Source organism: Papaver somniferum, chromosome 6, assembly GCF_003573695.1.
Source record: "Papaver somniferum cultivar HN1 chromosome 6, ASM357369v1, whole genome shotgun sequence".
In the NCBI taxonomy this organism is placed as follows: Eukaryota; Viridiplantae; Streptophyta; class Magnoliopsida; order Ranunculales; family Papaveraceae; genus Papaver; species Papaver somniferum.
The window spans coordinates 118,358,662-118,366,114 of record NC_039363.1 but is presented as its reverse complement, the minus strand read 5'-3'; the positions used below and the strand labels follow the sequence as shown (position 1 = coordinate 118,366,114).

General features: G+C 37.7%; 1 pseudogene; it reads right to left on the bottom strand.

Annotated features, from left to right (window-relative positions):
- Positions 1-6,809: 6,809 nt before the first annotated feature.
- LOC113292039 lies at positions 6,810-6,909 on the bottom strand (annotated as a pseudogene).
- Positions 6,910-7,453: the final 544 nt, after the last annotated feature.

Here is a 7,453-nt window from a genome sequence, read left to right as displayed (position 1 = left end):
ACTTGGTACGCACCTCATATTCAGGTATTCTAGCCAGTGGGTGAACCTTTCCACATACAACACCCCATTTGAGCAATTTGATGCCAGTAGGGTACTGACTCTGTTTGAAAAAATCCTTGTGGTTTGTTAAACAACTACTACTAGTAGTGGTTTAACCAAAAAAAAAAGAAAAACAAACAAACGCTGCAAGTCAAAATCTACATGCTCGTACCAAGTCCAGAGTCCTTGTAAATCTATGAGAGAACTGCAATCTAATTCAATTTTTTTTTATGTATCAAACTTAATGATCATGCACGTTAAGACAGCTTATTAGGAGATAATTTTAGTTCTTGTTAGGTACGTACCCTAGCCGGCTGATATCAAGACAAAAAACTAAGATCACTACTGTCTGTAACGACTTAAGAGTACTAGATAATTCATCCTGGCGGAGCCAGAATATATATATTCTGGAGAAAAGAATATATATTTTTGGGGTTAGAGCCGGGTTGGTCAAACCCTAGTTCCGCCACGTCTAAAGACAAGATTCCTCCAAAGACAAAAGAACACCAACCCACACAACACAAGCTCGCCATTGTAGTGACAAAAAAGCAACCATGCAGAATATTCTATCTAAAGGAAATGAACTACCAAAAACAGCTATCCACTTGATCCCATCCCATCCCACCCCATGGCAACCACGATTGCAGAGAACAATTTATGGCAAAAAATACAGAAGAGAAAGTATTTAATACAGAAAGACTCCAATGCTTGTAACTCGAGCAGATAAATAATCGAATGCAGAATGTTTATAAATGAAGTTGAATAGAAACATATATCTACATAAGAACCATACATTAAATTAACTAGGGAACTTATATTATATACACTACGTCTACGGCCCTGCTGAATACTTCCCAGTAGTAATTTAGGAAAAGCAACACGAATCCGTCCCAGCTCAACACGAGTACTAACTCCGAGAGACAGTAACACAAGTGATTACATTCATATTCAAAACTCCAAATTTGATGAACTTAAGGAGTTGCAAACCAATGAATAACTCTACAATGTATAAGCAGAAACGGCTAAGATGACTAAAGATATAGAATTGATTGTTGTCAACCTTTCAGGTTTATTAGCTGCAAAATAGGATAAACCAAACGGAAAATGGTCATTTGTTCAAATATTTTTAAAACATGGTTCAAATGAACGAGTAAAATTATTATGGGTGAAATAGACGCAAAAACTAGCAAGGATGAAACTGGATTCATCCTGACTTAAACTTAAAAAATAACAAAGATGAAACTGGATGCATCCTGATGTAAATTAAAAATAAGAAAAAATATTTAAAAATGGGTAGGATGAAACTGTTTACATCCTGGTTATTTTTACATTTTTGTCCATTTAAACAGTATCAAAATCTAAATGTCCTTTTCTCCCAAAAATTGTTGATTTTGATCTTTTTAACCAATTTTGTGTAAACCAAATGGATGTAAACGATTGGTGGGTAAACTTTCATCTGGTGGAGAGCATTGTCTAGTCCGGGCAGAAAGATTTGTTTGTTCCTCGCTGGACTAAAACGACTATCACTTAATATCCATTTGGTCATCATGTACATACGTCTGTCCTCCTCCTATACAGCTCATGGTCTTAGGAAAGTATTCCAAACATATCCGTGTCCATACCACTCTCTCCTTCCCAAAAGTCTTTATTTGCACTTGAAGCGCTGGAAAGAGACAATGGGGCCAAGAAAATTTGAGATCCGGTATTAAAGTTGAAAACTTTGGAGTGGTTATGACCGGTGGTGTCTGTTGAGCCCCTTGAGAATCTGCTAAGTCGTCTGTCCTCTTCCATATGCGGTGGATGGTGAAATCTTGTCTCGGAGGACACATTTGCCCAGAGCGTTTTGCCCAAAATTGCAGCTTATGGTCCTAAAACGAAGTTTCTGACAACTTGTGGGAGATAAGAGTGATAAGAGAAACAAGAACATCAGCTGATTTTGTTAGTGAAATTAAATTTTGTGAAAAATTTCTTGTGGGGAATTTCTTGGAAAATCGTTTACATTTTGATAAGGTCAAAGATGTTGTTTTAGATTTATGGAAACCCAAGTGGGATTTAAAAATGACAATTCATGATGAGGGTTTATTCATTTTTGAGTTTAGTACTGAAAAAGATAGGAATACAGTCTTAGAGTTTGGTTCTTTTTATATCTCAAAGAAACTATTCATGGTTCGCCCATGGCATTTGCTCCTAGAGCAATCCATTGAGGAAGTGAAATCAGTCCTAATTTGGGAAAATCTACGAAAAATTCCTATACATTTATGGAATGAGAAGGGTATTAGCATGATTTCAAGTGGCTTAGGGACTCTTCTCCTTGCTGATAAGCATACATTAGATAGATCACGTATGAAATATGCAAGAGTATGTGTGGAAATAGAGGCAGATTTCGAGTATCCAGACTATATTCCCATCATTATTGATGGGGTTGATTTCAAAATCCCAGTGGAGTACTCTTGGAGACCCTCTCCTTGCAAGAACTGCAATACTTTCAGTCACACAACTGGGAAGTGTTCAAGAAATCTTGCAAACAAAGGGAAAAATGCTATAAAAGATGGGGTTCCTAAAGCTACTAAGAATTTACAGAGTTCCCATGATATGAATACAAGGAAGATCATTCTTGTAGATAAGATGGAACCTCATAAGAAAGTTAATGAGGTAAATTCAGGCTTTGAGGCGGCAGTAGAAGGGATCGATTGTCCTCATTTTGTTGCTAGGGAGGTAAGCTGCCCATCAAGAAATCCAAATGTAAAGGCTAATATGATTAATATAGAGACAGATGGTAAGTCAGAAGATTCTTCTAGTGGCAAGGGGATGATGCTCCTAGATCTCATGGGATTGAAAGTGTAATCATTGAAGAAGCTAATGACTCATGTATGCTGCCTTGTGAGAATGATTTGTGTGTGAATGGTGAAAAGGTTGTTGAACAAGAAAAGGTTCTCGGTGAGTTGTTCTCTTATAAAAGAAAGAAAGGCGCCGGCAAAAAGAAAAAAGAGAATCACTTTCAGACTCCTACAGTTCAACCCGTTGCGGAAGATGCAAGCACCTCATCTAATGATCCCGCCATTCCTCCTGGTTTTGAATCCCATAACAGGTTCCATGGTATCGAAGAATAAGAAAATGAAGAAGAAGAAGAAGAAGAAGAAGAAGGGGAGGTGGCCTCTTCCGACTTAGTTTTGGAAGATTCAAAGGTAAGCATCGCAAAACAGTCTTCGTCGAAGCCAATTATAGGAATCGGAATGAAATTGAGTTTGAAACCAAAAGGTATAGGTATGTTCCCTGATGGTACTCCTCGTTTAAAAAAGAAAAATTTCCTAAATCTAAAGCTCCTATCGAAGTCTCGGAAAATAAACTCTTGGAGTTTGGATCTTCATGGGGTTTGGAATTTCCACCTCGGAAGACTAATCGTAAAAAAATGTTTAGCGATCTCGCGAAAAATCATAATGATTTAATTATAGAAGATATTGACAAGTCTGCTAACTGACAATAGGCATCAGTCCTCATTGCGGTTCGTGAGTTGCTCTTTGATTCTTGTTTTACAAGTTGTGTATTCTTCTATTGACACTCTTTGTGTTCTTAGAAGTTTCTTTTCTTTAGCTTTATTTTTGTATTTGTGGCTTTAGCTATATGGCAGCTGTATTAGCCCGCAAACGGCTTGTGTGCATTGATAGACACATTTTTGTGTCCGATTTGTCTCGATTCTATATATTGTTAGGGCTTATTTTTGTACTTATTATGGTGTTTTATTTATTTGTAGGTAGTTTTGGCCAATAAACATTTTTGGAAAAAAATGGCTCGAAAAGTTGTCGGAAAGCACCCGTAGGACGCTTGCTATTCGGACCCCCGGTTTGGATAAGGGGCACCCCCAGGACACCCCTTAAGGCAGCTGCTAAAGGCAACCCTACTCTGGATAGCCCCCCCCCCCCTTTCTTCACAAATTCAAATTTCAAATTTGGCGGGAAAACAAACCAGCATGCATGCAGATTAGGGTTCGCATTCTTGGGAAGATTTAAGGAGATTCAATCTCGGATTTTTGTTGGGCTGGACTTCCTAGAGCATAACAGGGTCGGTATATGTGATTGGATCGAATGAATTGGGTTAGATCGACCGGGAGAAGGAAACAGAGGTGTTGTGGTCACGGGTTGTTGTTGGAGTATTTTTCGACAATTCAGGGAGATTAAAGGCTAGAAAAGCTTCCCCAACATTCGTAGTTATCTAATAAAGAGTTTGGAAGTATTGGGAGAGGTCAAATACGCGTGAAGAGAGTTTGGCAGAAAGAAAACTCTGAAACTTACTGTGGAGATAAACCAAGATTTTGGGGGAGATTTAATCGAGTTGTGGCCTATAAAAGGAGAGGGGATAAGTCATATAAGACGTACGCAACCTTAGGAGAAGTTTAGAGGAGAATAAAGAGCCGAAATCACGAGTTGAAAATTGTTTTCTGTTGCTGCTGCACCAAGAACACGAAGAACATTGACGCACAAGCAACTGTCGCAGCAAACTATTGTTGTTTCACAGCAGTACCTATGTGTCGTTCATCACAGCGATTGCATTAGGTCTTTAGCTACTATTTATCCCTGTAACAGTGATTCTACAACACCAGCAAAATGTTGCGAATCGTCTGTATTATCACTTTTCACTTTTTTAATCATCTTTTGAGCCATAAACAATTATTTTGAGATCATGATTAATATGAGGAGCTAAACCCCATTGCTGAGGCGATAGAGGAAGCTATTTTTCCAACAAAAAGCGGTACAATCTATTTTATTTAATTTATTGCAATTATTATTATGATTATTTGCCTTGAACTATTATTGAATATGACTTTTATTTGAGTGATTGTGATCTATTTTGATGAAGTATGCTTAGTTTATAGACTCTTTATGATTCATACTTGGTATTTACAATTATTACTTTTCAAAATATATTAGTTGCAATATTTTAGAATCAAATTAAACGAGAAAATTGCATGAATATAAATATTTGGACCGAATCACTTTGAACTTGGAAAATAGTGGAATCTTAGCCTCGGTGTTCTTTTAATATTAATACCAACTTTGTCAGTGTTTGTTATAATTATTAGCGAGTTTTCTATTTAGTTTTGAATTTAAGTCTAAAGTTATCCTTCACAAGTTCGAGAATTGAATCACTTTTTATCACTATCTACAAATCACATCAATTTTTGGTGCCGCCGATGCGGACTTGTTTTTAGGATTTTAGATTTATTTTATTTTTATTATTATTTTTGTTCTTTTTTATGTTTTTGGGTATTTATCTTGTGTCTACAGGTTCTGGATCATAAAGAAAATTGAGCCAAAGAGTTTGGTGATTTCATAAAAACTTGGAGCTAAAGATTAAAGCAAAAAGAACAGAAAAGAAGACAATTTTATTTTAGACAATTTTAGTTTATAGTTTGTTCTTTTAGAAAAAAATAAAAAAAAACTGTATTAGGGTTTATTATTTTTGTAATTTTTCTTTTCTTTTTGGACTTTTGGACTTTGAACTTTGGGACATTATTTTTTTATTACCCTACGGAAAGGTACTTTAAATATAAACTGTTTGCAGAGAGGGAGGACAATTACGATATTGTCTCTGCACCTTGGGTTCGTACACTTGACATCGGAGTCAGTGGCCCGAGTCGACTACGACCGATTCATCCCCCATCTGGAACGTGAGGTAAGATTCTAAACACTCGCGAATCCCCTGTCAGCGAGTTACTGGACTCCTTCGTATGCATATATGTTGAGGACTGAATACGGACATTTGTTTTTCTAGTAAAGGGCAAGGCCTGGCCATACAAGATAAGGGTTCGGATTTCATCACCGTTCTCTTCTTTGCCCGCTTTAGGAACACGTAACCTACGCGAACCTAAGCCTAAAATTTTGACTAGAACGAGACCGATAGAGTAACGAGCTTAACAAGAAAGTCATTCGAAAAATATTGGTTACTCTTTTAAGCATACTTCGAAGTTCTTGACGGTTTTTATAAGTTGAATGCGACTGCGCCGCCTTGTAATACCGGTGAGGCCTTGGGTATCAAAGCTCCACCGAGCTTCCCTCGCCTCTATTCAACTTACTTTAACTCGGATTGATTCCATAGGGGTTTGCTTAAATTGTAACGAATTCCCGTTCGAAGGATTAGAAGTTGGTCTAGAAACAATCTAAGTGGAGCCATCATGCTTTTTGATTTAGTTGAGTCGGCCTTGATCTGTGTTTGCTTACCCTTCCAAGTTAGAAAATTCTATTGTATACCTGAACGTAAAAGAGACGCACTAGGTAGATTTGTTTAAGATAAACCTAGTAGTTTTAAGCGTCTCGATTACCTTAATCTAGAGAGTACGAATTTTGAAGAGTCTGTTTTTGAACGTCCTTTGACTGAGGAGAGAATCCTTGTTGCTCCGATAGCGCCAGAAATGGCAACTTTGAAAGCTTTGTTGAATCCAACTAGGACTACTCGTCCTTCATGTATCAGGTTAGCTGAGACGGAAGCAACTTATGAACTTAAACCTGGGACCTTACAGCTGCTCCCAATCTTTTTAGGGAAAGAAAATGAAAAACCATATTTCAATGTTAGGGACTTTGAGGAAATTTGTAATACCCTCAAGATTAGAAACCTAGATGATGATGCTTTGAAACTTAGGTTATTCCCCTTTTCCCTGAAAGATAAAGCTAAATCGTGGCTATATAGTTTGGCTTCCGGGTCAATCGAAACGTATGAACAACTTACATCTGCCTTTTTGAACAAGTTTTTCCCTAGGCACAAAACATCGTCTATTAGGACGCAAATCTGCACGTTTTCTCAACAGGAGGGAGAAACTTTGTATAGGTATTTGGAAAGGTTCAATGATTTATTAGCCCAATGTCCTCATCATGGTTTAGAGAAGGTTAGGTTAGTTCAGATCCTTTATGAGGGTTTAGATTATCCCACCACAACCACAGTAGAATCTATGTGTACTGGTGGATTTGAGAACCAAACAGTTGATGACGCGATGACATATTTGCATGAAGTCGCCGAAAAGACCCAACAATGGGAAAGTAGTAGGGGACCCCAGAAAACAATTCTTCTCGGCAGAGGAAACGTTAATAGGGTAGAAGGAGGCTATGAATCAGATGCCAAAATTGCTGCTATAGCGAAAAGGTTAGAAGCTTTAGAAGTGGGTAACACTAGTGGTAGATTGGAGCCTTTTTGGGAAGGCCAGAATAATGAAGAGCAAGCCAATGCTCTATATAATAACACTAGGTTTGATAATCGTCAGAAGTTTGACCCATATTCAGAAACCTATAATCCTGGTTGGAGAACCATCCGAACTTTTCATGGTCTAAGGGCCAGAGTCAGGGTCAGTCTAATAATTCTAATGCTCCCCCAGGTTTTGGCTACACTAGGAATACATCAGGCCCAGAAAATAAAACGACTAGCTTAG